Below are 19,684 nucleotides of genomic sequence, written 5' to 3'. Positions count from 1 at the left end.
AATACATTAAGGCGTTGTACACCTTGCGAGACGCACCATTGTAGACCCTTGGTTAGTGATGCATACTCAGCTTCATTGTTAGAATGTGAATCTAACAATTGGCCCAACGAAAATACCTTTGTCCCTTTGTCATCAAAGACCACTATGCCTGCAGCTGCTTTGTCGGACGCTCGCTTGTAGGCTCCATCAAAGTAGAGAGAGTATGCTCCTTCTACCATCGGTGGTACTGGAGGTAATCGGACTTCTCCTTCCTTAGATTGCTTCTCCTTCCTTTCAAAGACTTGGTAGGTCATGAGTCCCCCCAAACTTGCCCTAGTCGTGCTTTCTACCTGTACCGTGTAGTCAAACTCTTGCAGACGAACTAGCCATTTAGTAATTCTAGCAGACACATCCATGTGTTGTACAACATAGGGAAATATTTCATCCGTGGTTAGAATCACAAATTGCTTAGGCAGCAAATATGACCTAAACTTTGTAGTTGCAAATCTAAGAGCTAGGACTAAGTGTTCCACATGGGTGAAACCTTTCTCTCCTACTGTCATCATTCGACTAGAGAAGTAGATTGGCCTCATGAAAGATGTCGTCGTATCCTTTTGGAGTGGCACAGCTCCCAATGAGTCATCACCAACACTTGAGGTGACATAGAATTTTTCATCCCACTTAGGTGGTGAGATAGTTGGCAGAGTGGCTAAGACCTCCTTTACCTTGTTGTAGTGATGTTCGCTTTCCTCGTGCCAAGTGAAAGTTGATCGTTGAGTGAGTTGTTGCAGTGGTAGAGCAAGTTGTGATAGTAGATGTATGAATCTAGTTAAGTACCTCACCTTCTATAGAAAAGAGACCAGTTGACGTGCGGTCGTTGGTGAAGGTAGGGCTATGAGTGCGGACACCTTACTTGGGTCGGCGTTGATACCTTTTGCTGAAATTTCATGGCCTAGTAGAATGACTTTACTCTCCCCAATGTGGCATTTATCCACATTTAATTGACCACCTAGGCTCTGCAACCTGGCCAAACCTTCAGTTACCTTTTCTAAATGTGAAATACGGGAGCTATATATACAAAAATCATCAATGAACACTCTTATGGATGTTCCAAATAACGGTTGAAAAACATATGTGACATATCTTTGGAATGTGGCAGGTGCATTTGTGAGACCAAATGGCATAACCCTGTATGCAAAAAAACCCCATGGCGTGATAAAAGTGGTTTTTAGCTGATCTTCCAAGGCTATGCGTATTTGAAAGTATCCAGAATAACCATCACAGACGGTATAGCATTCAAAACCCGCTACTTCATTCAGAATTTCATCCAAGAAAGGGAGAGTAAAGTGGTCTCTCTTTGTAGTTGCATTTAGTGGTTTGTAGTCAACACAGACCCTCCACTTACCATTATTTTTAGGCGTCACTACTACCGGTGACACCCATTCTGAGTTTCCTATAGGATAGATGAATCCCGCCTCCAGCAGTTTCCTTACCTCGGCCAAGAGTGCCTTTTCTTGTATGACCCCCAGTTGTCGTAGCTTTTGCACAACTAGTTTTACCCCTTCCTTCAGCTTAATATGATGTTCCACCACTATAATACCTGTGATTCTTTCATAGTTGTCAATGAACAGGTTAGGAAATCCCATCAACATTTGCAAAAAACTATCTTTCTCCTCAAGTGTTAATTCCGTAGAAAACATACCCTTCAACCTACTTCCTCCTAGGCCAGGTGATTTGCTCTCCTCTTCATTGGGTTGCCCTTTTGGTGATGGATCACCATGTGTGCTTACCCTTTGTGGATCCTTCATAATGATACCCATCACATCAATGGAGCTATCACTTTCGTCGGTGGATGTGTCCTCCTCCTCAGAACTGGAAGATTCTCTAGTGGTTTCATCTGCCGATGTTTCCAGATTCATTTGCTTCTGCTTGCCAATCCTCATGTCGTAGTAGATTGTCTCCCCTTTCTTACCGGTCATGCGTAGAAGGCCAGTACCCCAGTCCTTTTTTGCCTTCATGGCCATCAACCATGGCCTTCCCAAAATTAGTGGATAGCCCTCCCCCTTAGTAGGCATTACAAAAACATCTACCTCTATCTCAGTGTTGAAAGCTTTGATTTTCATGGCACTTACCACACCCACACACTTTACTTTTGCGTTGTTTGCCATCTTTGCCTTGCATGGAGAAGGCCTGTCAACCTCGAGCCCTAATCGAAGCATCATAGCTTCGCTCATTACACAGATTTGTGCACCTCCATCAATGTAGGTGTTTCCAACCCTCTTTCCTTTTATGTTTACGTCGACAATTGGAAGGATGTCATCCATGTTGCATCCCGAAATTGCTCCGGCTACCTTTGTTTTGGAGCGTCTTGTACTTACCATTTTAGACCATTGTCGCCTTACTTTTGGTGCAAGATGTAGCAGCTGTGGCCATGTAATCTTCGGTCCTTGCTCTGCCACATACAATGTTAGATCATAGGGCTTAGAACTTTCCCCTAGCTGGAAGTCGGTGATGCCCAATTTCTGTCGTGGCCTGGATGGCCTCTTGCTAGTTTCTCCTCTCATGCTTCTCTCATCATCTGATTGTGTAGCTTTCTCCCTCCTAGCTCTTTTCACAGTCATGGCTTCAAGTGGTTCTAAAAAGGTTACCTTCTCCTTACCCTTGTCCCTCTCCTTTGCTCTGGGTGGATCCACTACTATGGCTTTTCCTTTATCTTCTAGCCTTATGATGTTTACAGGGCGATCAGGTGGTGGGGTTGGTGGAAGAGGTGGGATGGATGCTTGTAGTGGTGTCTGGGGTGGACGTAGAATCTGTGTTGGTGGGGGTGGTGCTCGGGGTTGGGGTGTTCTTTCTCTAGGGGGTGACAATTGGTTCCTCCTACCTCCTCTATTATAGTTTTGTCGTGGTTTGGGACAGTAGTACATACCGTGACCGTCTTCTCCGCAGTTGTAGCAATGATACTCCATGTTTTGTCGTCGTGCTCTTCCAGGGTCTTGATCTCTTTCTTGACTCCTCCCTTGTTGTATTAAGTGGAGAGACAAATTCTGCAGTTGGTCAGTAATATGGGCCAACATATCTTGTTGGTCATCTCTTACCCCAAGAGCCGGTGGTGGTGGTGGAATGGTGGTTGTCGTAGTTGCTGGTCGACACGATGTTCGTGATTCTGTTGACTCGGTTTCTTTGTCTTTCATTCGTAGCTTCTTGTCTTTAAGGCGAGCAATCTCAACGGCTAACTCGTACGTAGACGGGAATCTACCTTTCACCTTCTCCTTGAGAAGCGGCCATAAGCCATGAGTGAACCGATATTGTTTTAGAAAATCGGGTGCAGCTTCCCCCCTAGCCAGTGACTCAACCCACCGTTCCCACAAATCCACAAATTTGGGCTCATAGGTGGCATATTCTAAAAGACCCTCCTGCTTCAAGTCTCTCAACTTGTCCCACAACTTTTTTGAAGTGGTACCTCCCCCAAAGCGCCTCTTAAAAGCGGCTTTTAAGGGTTCCCAGTCATCCTTGGTTGCTTGTGGAAGTGCATTGTACCATGATCTAGCTTCTAGCTTCATGAGATGCTTAAAGATTCTAACCCGGGATTCATCCGTATCCTTGTTGCTCACTACACATGCTACTTCAAAGTCATCTAGGAAGTCTGTTACCAAATCCTCTTTCTTCTTTTCTTTAAATGTTGGAAATGCTACACTTGCCATGATTACTGAGAGAGAGCTAGAAAGACACACTGCTTAACTTGCAAAAGTGTTTTTTTCTTCTTTACAAGGAGGCGTGTATACCCTCTTATACTAGGACATAGATTAAAACTTCAAACGGTACATTGCCTTGTACCAAAGGTAAGACAAATGGTTGATCTGATGCTAGAACCTCCAAAAATAGCTCCCCACCCGGCATGGTGTCAATGAAGTGCTGGTAGTGAGCCTTCAAATCCAGTATTACCTTGATTGAGCGTACACGTGTTGGTATGTGTGATCTGTCTTGAGGTAGGTTGTACTGATTCATGTGAAGCTTAGAGGTGCTTAGTCACAGTCCAAGCTTGTGGAAGAGGGTGGTGTTCTTTCCTGAAACAAACTCAGTAGATCCCTAGTTTCTCTAGTGAGAGTGTGAGCCAATGCTTCCGTTATCTGTGTTGCAGCATCAAGTGCGACTTGAAAACTAACTGTTATAATTACCTCGGTGACTTGAGTTACCCGATTCTCAAAGTAGAATAGTGTTGATTCTCTATTGTGTAGAGCTCCTTCCATTTTGTTGTTGTGGGTTGGTTGTAGGTTGCGGACATGGTTTCGACCTTCTCCTTCTTCTTCTTGGCACTTGGCCTATGTATATCCACTGGGTTTGGCGTGTTGGTTGACTCTCCCACTGCAAATCGATTAACATTACGCCTGGCACTCGAGCTTCGATGGAGATGCGGAGTTCATCTAGTTGTTCTTGGAGCTCTTCTTCTTCTGTTGTCCAATTAGCAAATCCTGCTAGCCATTCATCCATTCACAATAGTTTAAGGGTTTCAGTCTTGTAAACTGAAGGGTTTCATGAAAAGATCCTCACTGGGGGCACCAAATGACGGGAGCAAAGCGAACCCCGAACCCTGACGGACTCTAAAACACAGGGGACCAAATGGCGCGCCTCGAGACTGTCATGGTAAAGCAAACAGGGGGCACCACCTAGCTTCAGCAGCTAGGACGCAAACAAAACACCACCATAACAAAGTTTTCATCCAAGAGAGATGGATGCTTGGGAGTAATGATGAAGAGGAAAGCGAATGAGATCAAGTGAGAGAGAGAGAGAGAGAGAGAGAGAGAGAGAGAGAGGGAGGGGGTATAGCGGCTTAGTACTTAGGCACCACAAAAGGATGGCAAACCCGCACACCCTTCACACATACACAAGCTTACTCCAAAACACAAGACTAGGTGGCGATTCCGCACACCTCACATCGGCAAAAAATTCCAAGAAAACATAGTCACAAAACCTCAAGCTTTATTTAGAGAATTAGGCGATGAAATGGGGAGCATAGGGTAGGGGAATGAGAAGGGAGAGAGTGGTAGAGCACATGGCGGATAGGTGGGAGTTGATGGCAAAGAATCGCACGAGGATTATGGCCATCATCCTTCATTTAGTTTCCCTTCATCTTCCATAGCCAAGGGTGTAGAGGTCATGCTCAAGACAAGCATGGTGATTGCGGTGATGGTGATGGTGATGGTGTGGGTGTGTGTGTGTGCACTAGGCACACACAGTGCATAGTGTGTTCCTTGGTGATGTTGTGTGCTTAGTGTGATGGTGACCCCTCTTTATATAGGGGAGGAGGGGGGAGAAATTCCAGAATTTAGAAATGAAGAAATCATTATCTACATAGGCCATGTGACTGTGGGCCCCACTTGTCTGGCTGTGTGTATATGTGCCAAAACAGCAGTCTCATGAGAGAGAGACTAAGAGAGAGAGATGGGTTGATGAAAAAAAGTGAGAGGTGACATGGAGAATAAAGTAATTACAAGAGGGGAGATAGGGGAGTGTGTTCAGAGGTGAATCTGTGTGCAGGTGTGTGTGAACACAAGAAAAATCAGGTAACCATCGGGTGGGGATGGGTGTGTGGGCACCTTTTTCAGTGAAACTGAGTGTGTGTGAGTGTGGGGGAGGTTATTTAGCTACAAGACAAGAGACATGGCGCCCTTTAGAGAGAGGGGGGGGTATTTGGGTCATGGGATATGATAGGAGAGAGAAAGAGGGGGTGGGGTATACTATTTTGGAAGATAGGGTAAGTTGCATGTGAGTTAGTGTGCATTATTGGTGAGTTATAATGCATTATTGGTGAGAGGTGGGGTAGCTTGAGGGGAGAGAGAAAGGAGAAAGGACAAGGGGAAGAGAGAGGGGGTTGACCTTTTGAGTGGAGGAGAGGAAAAGGGACACCCGGCAGGGCAACAGTGAAGAAAAAGGAGGCAAGGTGGGGATGGGCTACCCCGCAGGCATGAGGTGGCCTATTTTACCTTTCTTATATATTTACATAATCATACTTTTTTTTTTCTTACTTTTTCCAATGCCTTTTATCACTCCCTCCATAAGAGGGGGTTTTCATGGGGTGGGGACGAGAGAAGAGGGGTATGGGAGCTTGGCTTGTGAAAAGCCCCCATCAATACATACAACACGACTAGTAGTGCCTCATCTCCGAAGAGGGAATCAACAACAAAGAAGGATGTTCAAACTCGTTGGGAGCCAATCATTGAACAAGGGGTTGAGTGGGTGATTAATAGAATAACCCAAGGCTACAAACAAAACCTAAATGTGCAACAACTGAGGAGATGTAGTACTTGTGGAGGGGATCACCCCACTCCATGGTGTAGCACTCAGCCAAAGACGCAACAAATGATGGGGTAGAAACTGCATCTTTCGAATGATGGTAGAGTTGTAGCCAATGTATATGCCACAACCTACAAAAGACCAGTATTTCATGAATGCAAATACGGTCACGTTCATAGCAAATCAGGAGTATGGTTCAAAGAACATCCTCAAAAGACAAGAACAACCATTGGCTGTATAACTAGCTATGAAAGAAGAAGGTCCTTGCTATGAGTGTAGAGGTGATCATTGGGCACAAATTTGTCCAAAAAAGGATCCACAAATCGAATTAGATGGATTCTATGAACATTGTGGGATAGACCATCTACGCCAAAAATGTGCTAAGGATCCAGACTACAAAGGGAAAGCAACAATGAATGTTGTAGGTGTTATGCCTTCTTCAAGCAGACCCAAGGTAGAACACGTAATTCCTTTAAACGTAATGACTGAAGCTCAAGCTTAAGAAGCTGCTAAAAATGCAAGCATTGAGGAAGAAGCAACATTGCCTGTTCAAATAGAAATCGAAAACTTATCAGTGAGAACATGAAGACAATCATGGAAAGCCAAACGGGATAAAATGAAACCAAAGAGGCTGCAGGAGAAAGCTTATTTGGAAACTAAACTAAATCAAACAAAAGAATAGCTTAGATGAGAGCAACAAAGCAAGAAAAACGCAAAGGGACCTAAAGAGTCAAAGACTAACTCGGGAGGTTCAGTCTTGGTCGACAAAGTCTTTGAACCTTTGGATGCAATCTTGAAAGCTTATGATGCTAGGTTAGAGACCAACCAAACCCAAGAGGATAGATGGCTAATGTATCCTCATCTAGGGTATGAAAAAGAGAGGTTGGAAATGTGCAAGGTGTTCATGCAGAAGGCCCAAGCTCTTATGGAACCACATGTTCTAGATGCTCCAAAAACGGAGGTGCTAATCTGTGATAAAGTCCAAGAATTGGAAAGTCATGGTATTGTAAACAAAGAGGAAGAGCCAGGAGTTGAGGCATCTCTAGATACAAGAGAAGTAGACAATACCATAGATGGGGTGGGCTTACAAGCAGTAATGCCTATCCCAAAGGTAGAAGAACTATGGCCACAATCCTTGTGGGAATCAATCAAAAACCAAAAAGATGGTAGTGCTACTTTAGAGTTAGCACCTATCCCTGAGATAAATATGGATCACAAATTTTTCCAGGACAATACGTCTATGTTGTTGAGCTTATATGTGAAGCTACTCAATATATGGCTTCTCTATATATGGCACCCAGGTCCCCTCTATATATACATCATCTCATGTGTGTATTCTACACACTTTGGGGTTCTTTTTCTGTGCTCTCTCTCTCTCTCTCTCTCTCTCTCTCTCTCTCTCTCCATGGTATCAGAGCAGTACATTTTTGTTTTAAATTTTTCTCCTGATTGAAAACGATTTTGCAGAAACTTTGGTCTACAATATGGTCTACAACTTTGCAGAAGAAAGTTTTTTCAAATTCTGCACCGATTTTGAGTTATCATTCATGGACTGCGTACATACCTGAAAAGCAACTTTCGCTTTTTGATTTTGATTTTTTTGCTAATTGAAAACAATTTTGCAAAAACTCCCTATGAAAAGCACTGGAATCGATGTGGTCTACAACTTTGCAAAATAAAGTTTTTTCAAATTCTGCACTGATTTTGAGTTATCGTTCGCGGACTGTGTACGTACCTGAAAAGAAACTTCCGCTTTGGGGTTCTATTTATGTGCTCTCTCTTTATCTCTCAACATATGCCTACTCAATTTTGCAATGAATATGGCTATGACATAATTTTGATACAAATGATCTCAACCCTTCACATTGAAGATGATCTCTACTATGATGCAATAGATGAGTTAGAAGAACACTCAACTACCTCAGATGATTCGGGGTCGGAAAAAGAACATGTGAGAGCTAAGCTACTCATGAAAGGAGTGGAGGAAAATCTTTTTGACTTTCCAAACCAGAAAGCAAGAAGAGAAAAATGGTATAGATGAAAAAGAGACACCAGAAACATGAAACCTAGACCTATGCCATCAGTATCCAATAGAACACAATTCTTGATACAGATAGTTGCACATGATTGTGTCAAGGACAAAATCACGAGTAGATATCCTTCAAATAAAAGTCTAAAAATTTTAAAAACGTCGAGAAAAACGAGGAAGGAAACTCAAGCAAAGCCAAAAAAACAGGACAAGGAGTCAACCATGACACGAGTTGAGCCAAAAAAGAAATATCAAGAGTCGAAAAAAGCTATAAAGGAGATATATACAACCAAATTGGAAACCACAGAAGAGGATGGTAAAGATGTAATGAGTTTTCCATCCCATTACAATAAATATACTCTCCAAGATAAAAAAATCATAGTCGAACAACCTGTCAGGGAACTATGAAAACACGGCGAATCCTACGAAGGACCTGAACATGCAAAAAATATAATTCTAGTTGAACTAGAAGAAGAGCCTAGGCTTTTCTACATTTCAAATGACATAACCGAAGAAGAAGAAGAGCTTTTGTTAAGCTTACTGAAAGAATATCGAGATATCTTTGCTTGGTCTTATAAGGATCTCAAGGGTGTTCATCCAGAAATCTGTCAACATAACATACCCATTGATAGCTGTTTGTTGGCTATTCAAAATTGCCATAGTGAGCTACCTCACCCTATCAAAATCACCCAAACATTGTGTCTATCCCTACCTTTTCATCGTACATAGGCGTGTGTCAGTTAGGGGACTTTTTCCATATCTCCTTAAAAAACTCTTAGCTAGCTAGTCACTGGGTAAATTGAGCCAAAAAATTAAATTAAATAAAAAAAGTAAATTATATTATGACCCATTTGTTTGTACACATTTCATTGTATATAGGACCTAAATATAAGGATTTTTCATAATTATTTTGGTATTTATTTAAACATTTCTACCTACGTGTGTGTTATTTGCCTATGTATGATATGTACATTGACTCACCATTACTACAATTTTCTTACTATTTTGCGTACTCTTTATTCCATATAAAAATATATTCACACAAGCTTCTCTTAATTTTGGTGTGAATCCACTCCTAATAAAAAGCCTCAAAAATACTTTCCACCATCATTCATTGCCTTTCACTAAATTTCTATTCCCTATAGAAACTCTTTCTTACCTCCTGTAAATAAATATACATCAATAAAAACAAATGATGGCCCTCCTTATTGGATTCCCTAAATTTTTATATATATTTTTAATATATTTTTAGCCCACACTATTCTAGATTCCATAAATTATTTATATATACTAGCCTGTCTTTTTTCATCATATCCATAGGTTATATTTATACATAATCCACAACCATGCATGTTTTCAAACCTCTAAGAATCAATTAGGTCATGTTCTCATGAAAGGAGGGGCTCATCTTTGGAGCCATATGCAAATTCAACAAAAGAGGGGCCACTCAAGACTTTTTTGGAAAGAAAAGTAGGCATTTTTGTGGGATGTTTTATATCCATCTCCACTTCAAATTTGAAGTGGTGGTTAGAAGACAAAACGTGAACCAAGGGATGAATAATCACCTCAAAAAGTTTCATAATTTTTGGATCTACCACAATTGACGTATGAGGTTTTCATTGGACCCGAGTTTGCCCATGTTTCTCACAAGTAGCCCATAGTCTTCTCTCACCACTTTCCACACTTCTACACACACACATATACTCATTCCTCTCAATCCATCACTCAACCTGCACCTTCCATGTTTTCTTTCACCTTTTTCACCCATTAACATATTTTGATAGTGGTGCTACAAAGCACATTACCTCACATCGTGATTTTTTCACCTCTCTTGAGTCTGTCCCTCATGGGAGTTCAGTTACATGTGCCAACAATACCTCTTATCTCGTTCACAAGGAGTTGGAAAGTTTGTGCTTTCTATAGCAAATGGCAGCTCTTTCACACTTGTTGATGCACTTTATGTACCTGGGATCAAGACGAATATTTTGTTTGTATCTGCGCTTGCTAGACTTGGTCTTGTAGTCAAATTTGTGGATGACAAATGTACAGTACATGATCTTAGTTTTGGTGATGAAATTGTTGCATCTGGTATTTTATGCCATGAGCTATATAAACTCACTTTGAATAACAAGTCTGGGTAGAATTTTGCAACTGCAATTGTGTATTCTAAGGCTATTTCAGATACAAAACATTGGCATGCACATTTTGGTCATCTTAATTTTGCAAGTTTGTTGCGTTTGCAAAAATCTAATATGGTTGCTTCTTTGACACCTCTTGAAGCACTTGTCAACCATGTCTATGATAGCTATATTTTGGATAAGATGCAGCATTCTAAGTTTCCAAAAGATGGTTCAGCTAGGCCACATGGAGGTTGCAGCTTGTGCATATTGATGTTTGTGGGCCCATGCAAACTTCTTTCATGGGAAATTAACTTTACTTCATGAATTTTATTGATGATTACTCCAGGTATGCATGGGTATATGTGCTTAAAGTGTAGTCCAAAGTATTTATGTGCTTCAAACAATTTTTGGCTATGGTGAAAAAGGGGGCGGGGGGAGTATATGTCTCATGAATTTAATGCACTTTTGGCCCAGTCATGGAATAAAACACCATTGTACACTGCCTTATATGCCTCAACAAAATGGTGTTGCTAAGAGGAAAAACAAGTCACTTACGAAAATGGCATGATGTATGGTCAAAATCCAAACTTTGCCACATTTTTTTTGGCTTGAGGCCATCATGTGTGCTCTTATGTACTTAATAGGTGTCCTATAAAATCTTTGCAATCTATTACTCCATATGAAACATGGCATGATAGAAAGCATTCTATTGAGTATATGCGTGTTTTTGGTTGTTTGGCATATGCTTTGGTGCCACAGACACAACACAAAAAATTGGATGATAAGGCTGTCAAATGTATTTTTGTTGATTATATTACTGAAATCAAAGGTTATATGTTGTATCATCCATAATTCTCAACTATAGATCTGATCACTATAATCCATGTACAATGACCCTGATTGCATATGCACTAAATGTATCTTTTGCGAACTTGTGCAGGTCTCTGGATAAACACTTGGGTTGAATTTTTGAAATTCTATTTGCACCTCATCTTTGAGCTTGCAATACCTGGCTCCACTGATGTCAGTGAACATTCTACTAGAGGTTGTGTGCACTTGTGATGCTATCAGTGACGGTAATACATTGGGTTTTTATACTCCCCGATGTCGCTAAGACCGTCGCTAAAAACTTCGATACAGGAACGTTGCTATAACTGTCACTATATGTGTCGGTATAGCTGTCGCTATATAGTGACGCCTATAGAAACGATCATAGTGACATTTACAGGACACCTATAGTGATGTTTATAGCGACGTTGTAGAGCCTTAGATAGCGAAGCTCATAGCGATGCCCGAGATTTTTTTTTTTTGGTGGCAGGGCATTGAATGCCTTGCCACCCATCAACCATATTGAATGTTTCAATAATTGAGTAAACCTAAATAAATCCAAGATAAGCCCAGATTCACCTTTGAAAGAAAGTGCAAGCTTAGATATAGACCCAAAGTAGTCACCCACGAGACAATATAACCATTAAATCCATCATCCATAGTATTGTTTGCAGAATAAAATACAAAACTGACAAAAGTAAATTGATGAAAGTAAATCAATGACAATTGTACACATCATAGGCAAAATCACTTGATTGTTAAACTTTGCAAATGTAATAGTTACAACACCATTGTCATTATTGAAAAAACATACATGGTTTTCCAATAGTTACAAAAAGACGTATGAATGTCATCTCATGTTACATATTCTATGAAAAAAGGAAACTAGTGCTATGTAGCTACGATTAGACTGACGTCGTCTAATCAGACATCTCATCGCATCCAAGCGGCATATCTGTCAAATTCTACAAAAAAGAACAATAAGACAACTTTCTGTAAGTATAAACATATAATTTATAAAACAATACAACAAATAGAAAAGAGTAAACCCTAATACTAACCATGCCACCGCGAGAACCGAGAATGTCCATCAGGGCGTTTAAGCCCTTCCTGCCTGTGTACTCGCACTTGTACGGTGTGGGGTCACGTCTTGTCATCGACCACTATCAAAACATACAAAGAATCCATTATGTTAGAATTTAAAAACCCCTAAACCCTAAACTATCAAACCTAAAGAGCAATGCAAAAACACTTCCAAAATTGGCCTTGAATGATGCCCACCCGCCGCTCCCCAAGTGGTGTAAGCTCACTGCCTCTACTCGCGCTTTGGCTGCTTCCACTTGTCACGATTCTCACGTGCTGCTTTCTTCGCATCCTTCCAATCTTCTTTGGCCAGCCAATCTAGTCTGCTCCACTCATGCTTAATTGCTTTTTGCACTTCAAAATGCTCGTGCTTGCAGTATTCGCGCATTCGAACCTTCATCAAGTCTTCATTCAAACAGTCATCCCGTGTTGAAATGGGAAACTTGTCATGCAACATGCTAATGACTCTATCTTTTAAATCACTTGGTACTTCACTCCTGGTGTTTAGTATGTAGTGTCTAAACACCTGAGAGCAAAGATCGTGCATGCGCAAGATCACCTTCTTGTCTTCATCATCCAAGATGATGCCGCTGCTGAAGTCGACAGAGTAAGGCAAGCCCTCTCGCCGGTGACGCGTGAACCTGGGTGTTCCGGCAGGGGTCTCTAGCGGCGTGTCCATGGGGATATGGACGTCAGGGGTCTCCACTGGAGTCTGGGCCTCAAAGCGAGGAGTGTCGACTAGAGTGACTCTTGGAGGAGTAGCCAGTGGTGTGTGGCTGCTAGGAACCACCGTCAGCTGTGCAAAACCTAGTGTAGATGGCGATGCTCGTGGCTAGTATGGGGGCGGGCAAAGGAGGGGAGGGTAAAGAGCCTTGTCGAACACGAGGCAGTGCTGAGGCATCATTGACGGCATCCCCACAACAACCGCCGCCGCCGCCGCCAGAGCGTCGGTACCATGGACTTACATTCAAAGAAATGCTTGATGCGAGGAAGTAGAGGAAAATGTCACAAAACCTTTTGTGGAATTTTTGTTCCATGGAGATCTACTCGATATCTCTTTCAATCACATTTTAGACACTTCTCCATGTCCATGTATTCCCCTATGAAAAGAATGCAGTCGTTAGGACAAGCGTGGATCGATTTGTAATCCATCCCTAAGTTTTGCAAGATCTTTCTTGCTTCCTCTCTGGAATCTGGCATCACATTATCAGCTGGCAGTATGTGCTCTTTGAGCAATCTACACAGCGGGAAAAATGCAGTACAATTGTATAAAAATCTATCAAATCATTATACATCTAGAGCTTTTTATTAAAGTAAACAAATTGTAATAGATCACCTGAAAATCACTGTGATGCTAGTGTCACTTCATCGAAACTTGGTCTGCATATTGAGAAGAATAGGAGCGCCTTCAATCTAGACACACGTGCTCCATCATACAATGGCGTATCGGCTTCACTTTTCATATCATCATAGATAAGCCTTTCTGAATCCATGATCATCTCGAGCATTTCTTCTATCTCGGGCTCAAACATTGCCTCGTTGGAAATGTGGTCTGCATGATTATCCTCGAGATGTCAAAGGCTACATCTTGTGGCCTCACATATGCAGCATGCCCAAAGCGCCTGCGACACGTCTATTGGGTTGCAAGATTACTGCCTGTTGGCCAGTGTCGGAGTCCGACGAGTTATAATTAGCAACAACTCAATCTATAATAGATGGATCGAACTCGCCAAATTTGTGAATGTGCTGTAAAGAAACACGTCTTGTCCATCGCACAACATGCTTGCATCGATTACAAGGACATAAGATCCTCGTTGAGAAATAGGTGTTTCGATTGGACGGCCCCACATCCTCGTCACTACTCATAATGTCAAGGGTGAAAACCTTATAACTTGGACATAAATTTAATCTTCTATTGGCATCCTCCGTCTTTTATCTCTCTCTCTCTCTCTCTCTCTCTCTCTCTCTCTCTCTCTCTCTCTCTCTCTCTCTCTCTCTCTCTCTCTCTCTCTCTCTCTCTCTCTCTCTGTTCACACTGTAAACTACCTCACATTCTCTAGTCATGTCCAATCCCCACACACCTCGGTCTAGAGGTGCACGGAGATCAGAACCACCGGGTTATAATCTCGTCTTTATTGGTCAGTGCCTATATTTGTGGGTACAAGAAATCTACACACCCATGTCTACATGATACTTCATGTAGTGGACAAAACCCCTTTGCCTCTTCTCTAGCAGTAGCATTTCATAGCCTCTTAACATCTTCTCACAGTAGATCTTGGTCTATAGCATGCAGGTACACCATTCTTGCAATGTAGCTGATGCCTACTCAAAGCACTTAATTCGTACTCTAGACTTGATGGGCTGTGTAGTGTGTGTGTGTGACCCTTGGAATTGTCATCTTGCATCACTAATTTCTGTGTAGGCTCAATTTTCTCTTCCATTGTCTGATCATGACGGCTTATTGTATGGCAAAAACACTCGAACATGTAGGTGGAATTGCTGGTCCGCATGGACTATCGAGGCTATGAGCGCAGAAAATTTTCTCATGTAGAAAAACGGACTCTTTTTCATATTTTTCATATGAGCAAGTGTTTTTCATACAATGCTTAACATCATGAGCTTTTTCTCGAGAGGCACTCCATACCTAGCTAGGTACAATTGGGGGCAGGGGACCATCGGGCCAACAGTCCCCTGCCCCCAATCGTACCTAGCCTGGTGGTCCCTTGCCCCCAATCGTATCTAGCTAGGTATGCGGTTCCTCCCTCACAGAAGCTCATGATGTTAGAGGTAAGTCACAATTAGTACTAGTTCATGCATGACCATGCAACATAGGGCATAGTATGCATTGCATGATATCCTTAATTCCAACTATTTCTCTAACCGCCAACATTAAGCCAATCTTTAAGGTTTAGTTTGGGCAAAGCGCACCTTCATTGACATGCACTAAAATCTAACCTAAATCTAAAAAAAGCTAGTCCATTGAACATAAATCTAGATCTAATTTAATCTTAAACTCAAAATAAACCTAAATATAATCTAATCTAGCGTAAATAAACCTAAATTTAATCTAACATAAATCTAACTCAAAATAAACCTAAATCTAATCTAATCTAACATAAATAAACCTAAATTTAATCTAGCGTAAATCTAAATCTAACCTAATCATAAACTCAGCATAAACATAAATCCAAACGTAGTCTAACCTGATCTAATTTAAATTTTAACCTAATCTCTTTCTCTCTTTGTTTTCTCCCCTTACTTCTCTCTTTCCTCTTCTCCCCCTCTCTCTCTCTCTTCGGTTTTTATTCTCTCTCTCTTTCTCTTTGTTTTCTCCTCTCTCTCTCTCTCTCTCTCTCTCTCTTTGTTTTATATCTTTCTCTCTCTCTCTCTCTATTTTTTTTGGGAAAGATTCTATATTATATTTACAAGAGAATTTTACAATTTAGCATACTTCCTCATCAAACTGGGAGTTTGTTGAGGATATGCAATACTCTATCTCTGAGGTCTTTATCTTTCAACACCATGGTGTCTTCTAGTATTTACAAGAGAATTTTACAATTTAGCATACTTCCTCATCAAACTCGGAGTTTGTTGAGGATATGCAATACTCTATCTCTGAGGTCTTTATCTTTCAACACCATGGTGTCTTCTAGCATCGTGTCTCAAATGACTTTCGTAGGAACTGTATGGTTGAGCCCTGTTTACTTCTCAAAAATTTGCATATTTCTCATTGAACAAATAAACAACAGAAACCAGATTCTGAAGGATTGCAAAGCAAACTGAAGTGCAGAGTCATGTTGTGTGTTCGCTTTATCAAAAGTGAGCTTGTGTTTTGCTATCTGAACCCCCCAAGATGTAATCCAGATGTACTCAGCCCATTTCCACCATTCTGCAACAATTTTACAATGCCAAAAAACATGTCTCACAGTTTCTCTTTTCGTACATCTAGAACAATTCCCATTTGTGAAGCCTTTCCTATTCAAGTTTGCAACAGTGGACAAAGTACCTGTACATACTCTCCACAAGAAGAATTTAAATTTAAACTGATTTGGTACAAGACAGATTCTACTGAGTACATTGTTCCACCATGTTACATTCATATTGAGAGCCCATTGCTTGTTACATCTCTGATACATATTATTTGGGGGTAATAGCTCAGCATAAAACACTTCTGTATAAGAAATCCACCAGTTAGCTGAGTCGTCGGGCAATGTCCAGTCTCTGAATCTATCTTCTGCATTGACTGAGTTGAATACTGGCAAGCTGTATACATGAGCTCCAAGCTGGTTCCAATCTCTTCTGCATCTGTACCCAAGTCCATATTGCATCCTTGCCACTGCAAAAAATTTCAACTGTAGGTTAGAGTCCAGCACTTGACTAATTTGAGCAATTCCCTTCCTTGACAAAGACAATGCAGATTTTCCAAGCAATTTAGCAGGAGTTATTTTAAAAACAAAGCTCCAAAACGGATGAGAGCGGAACAGATTTTCTTCCAGGACCTAACAAGCATTGTGGAAATGTCAAAACCAGTTTTCAGAGGGGCTACAGTAAACGACTTTTCCAAAGAGTTCATCTGCCAGTTCTATAAGTTTCCACATACATAGGGCCCAATCTGTGTCAGAGTCCAACATATGTTTGATGAGACAGGCCATCCTAGCACGAGCATGACTCTCCAAGTTCAGGATATGCAAACCACCTAGCTGATATGGGGAATTGATTTTCCCCCAAGACACCAAAGCAGCAGATGCTGAGGAGATTCCCCAAAGAAATTTAGCCATCAAAGAAGTACACTTTTGATGTCCAATCCAGATCAGATAACGAGTGGCAGAGGGAGAGCCTATCAGTTGTAGCATTAGAAGCATAGATATTACAAATTTGCAGTGTTCCCCCAGAGGGAATCAACACTGGAGAGAGATTATCTTCCAGATGGGTGGTCTAGAATCCATTGAGGGTTCAGAGAGCTCTTAATGTAAGTCAAAGTACCTGAGTAGCCACCCTTTTTCCCTTCATAAAAGGCATTGTACCATTTAAAGTGGGTGAGTGTACCAGCCTTATCATGAACTTTGTGCTCTTGCACTAAACAAATGTCCAAATCAGAGGTCAAAGTCCAGTTGTGAAAAGTGAGAAGCCTTGAAGGGTGGCTTAACCCTTTAGTATTAAAGGTGTCTATCTTCATGAGGAGGGGGGGGGGGAGTTTAAGACAAGCTAGGTGTCATCATCACTTGGGGAGTCAGACATGTGCACTTCTAGATTGATTTGGCTTGCACCAATTTTACATGCTGAGTGTTGAAGGATAATAGAAGCAATAGCTTCCAGAGTGTCTGGGGATGGGATATCATGTAAGATATCAAAAGTATTGGGAGATGCATAGCTTGAAAAGCCAATTTTGGATCTAAAAGTTTTCTTGGACAACTAAAAGCCTTCAACATCCACTGCCCTTTTCCCCTTTTTCATGGGTCTTGGGTTTTTGGAGGATGATGGTGATGAGTTTGCCTGGTTCCCTGCATGGTAGAGGGTCCTATTCTTAGTACTTTGTAAAGAAAATTTGTATCTTCCTGGAGGAGCAGCATACTCAGGTGAGCCATCTGGTGGTGGTGGTGGGACAAGTTTAGCAAGTGGAGTACTTGCCACCTTACCAAATATTTGATCCCTAGGAACTAAATGTTTGTTGCCTGGGAAGGAGGGAATGAGATCAACTGACTGAGTTGCCAAGTTTGGACAATTCTTTGAAAAATGTTCCAAATTACCACAATGATAGCATGAACCTGCTAATTTCCCCTACTTTAGATAGATAACCAGTCGGCCAATAGTCTCTAGCTCAATTTCTAGTGTGTCTGGCATGGGAGTATCAGTATTCCACATTACACATGCTCTATTTCTGTTGGGGCACTTAATGGTAGGGGCAAATAGTAATTTTCCTAATGAAGCAGCCAAGTCCTTTATACTAGGCCACAAGAAGGCATGCAAGTCCACAAAGTCAACCCAGACAGGGCATTTGGACAAGAGTTCTTCTTTTATCTATTTGATGGGCTGCAAGGGAAAGACATGAACCACCTATCCACATAGGATGATAGTGGATGCATGTTGGAAAGCCTTTTGAGCTTCAGACGAGAAGAAGAGCACTTTATATAAGCCAGATCCATTGTAGAATACCTACAATCTCATGCAAGGGAGGGAGTTTTCCAGTGAAGAACAAAAAAATAGCACGTGTTTTGAAAGCTGACACCTGAGCCATAATCGACTGAGCAGGTAGCATTACCTTATGTACCCCCTTAACAGAGGGGTCGGTAGTAAGGGCCTCAGTGAGGCATGAGGTAAGAGCATTAGCGGACAGCATGTTCTTGTCAGAGACCAAGGGGACCATAGATGCCTCCCGGGGATTCAAGCAGAAAGAAGGGGGAAGGGCCATTGCTCAAATAAGTCAAGTGAGGACACGTTTGAGGATGGCGCTGAGGTCTAGCGATGATGTTGATAGCATGGAGATCCTCCAATAGGAGCGGTCGACGATGCTGCCCTAGTCCCCAGGGGCAAGCTCTGTTCTCCTCAACATCTCTATCTCTCTCTCTTTCTCCTTCTCTCTCTCTCTCTCTCTCTCTCTCTCTCTCTCTCTCTCTCTCTCAAAAACACAATGTGTGTGTGTGTGTGTGAGAGAGAGAGAGAGGGGGGGAGAGAGAGAAAGAGGGGAAGGGAACATGGGAGAGAGGAGAGGGAAGGAGCATACTTGGCTCTCCTTCCTCTCCTCGTGTATGTGTGTGTGTGTGTGTGTGTGTGTGGAGAAGAAAGAGAGAGAGAGGGAGAGTGCGGGTAACCTCTTTGCTTGCTTGAGCGCCGAAAACTTAGATATGAGATCTAAGTTTTTGGGAGCTCTCGATTTATTTTTTACCCCTGTCGGCGTCGCTATGTTACAAAATAAACTAGCGATGCCCATAGCGACATTGTGAATTTTCACTTTTAAGTGTCACACTGCGAGCTTCGCTAATGTGAAGTACCTCTTGTAGTGCATCTGGGATTTCTCTGAATCTGGCTTTACTCTTATCAATAAAATCTTGGCTTTTGTGATGCTTTTACTGCTCATTAGATATCTATATCCTTTTGAATTTGTGTAGAAGACTTTTTCTCCATTGTACCCATATAGTTGTAAAATCTAGTTAGTGCAACTCACTTGTGCTGGCACTGCTATTAGCTTGTTGTACTGTACTTGAACTCTCAGATTGATTAGAGTCCATGTTGACTAGTTTGTAAAAACTGTCTCCTAGCAGATTTTGGTATCAATTAGCAGAATTTTTGCTGCTCGTACTCGCTTAATCTACATTCACATGTCAGTTGTCCATGTTCGTCCAATTAGAAGATAATC

General features: G+C 41.7%; 1 pseudogene; it reads right to left on the bottom strand.

Moving 5' to 3' along the window:
* Positions 1-15,905: 15,905 nt before the first annotated feature.
* Positions 15,906-18,739, bottom strand: LOC147427325 (uncharacterized; annotated as a pseudogene).
* Between the last annotated feature and the right edge of the window lie 945 nt (positions 18,740-19,684).

Source organism: Adiantum capillus-veneris, chromosome 23, assembly GCF_014529385.1.
Source record: "Adiantum capillus-veneris isolate H3 chromosome 23, ASM1452938v2, whole genome shotgun sequence".
Classification (NCBI taxonomy): domain Eukaryota; kingdom Viridiplantae; phylum Streptophyta; class Polypodiopsida; order Polypodiales; family Pteridaceae; genus Adiantum; species Adiantum capillus-veneris.
This window is presented reverse-complemented; position numbering and strand designations above follow the sequence as displayed.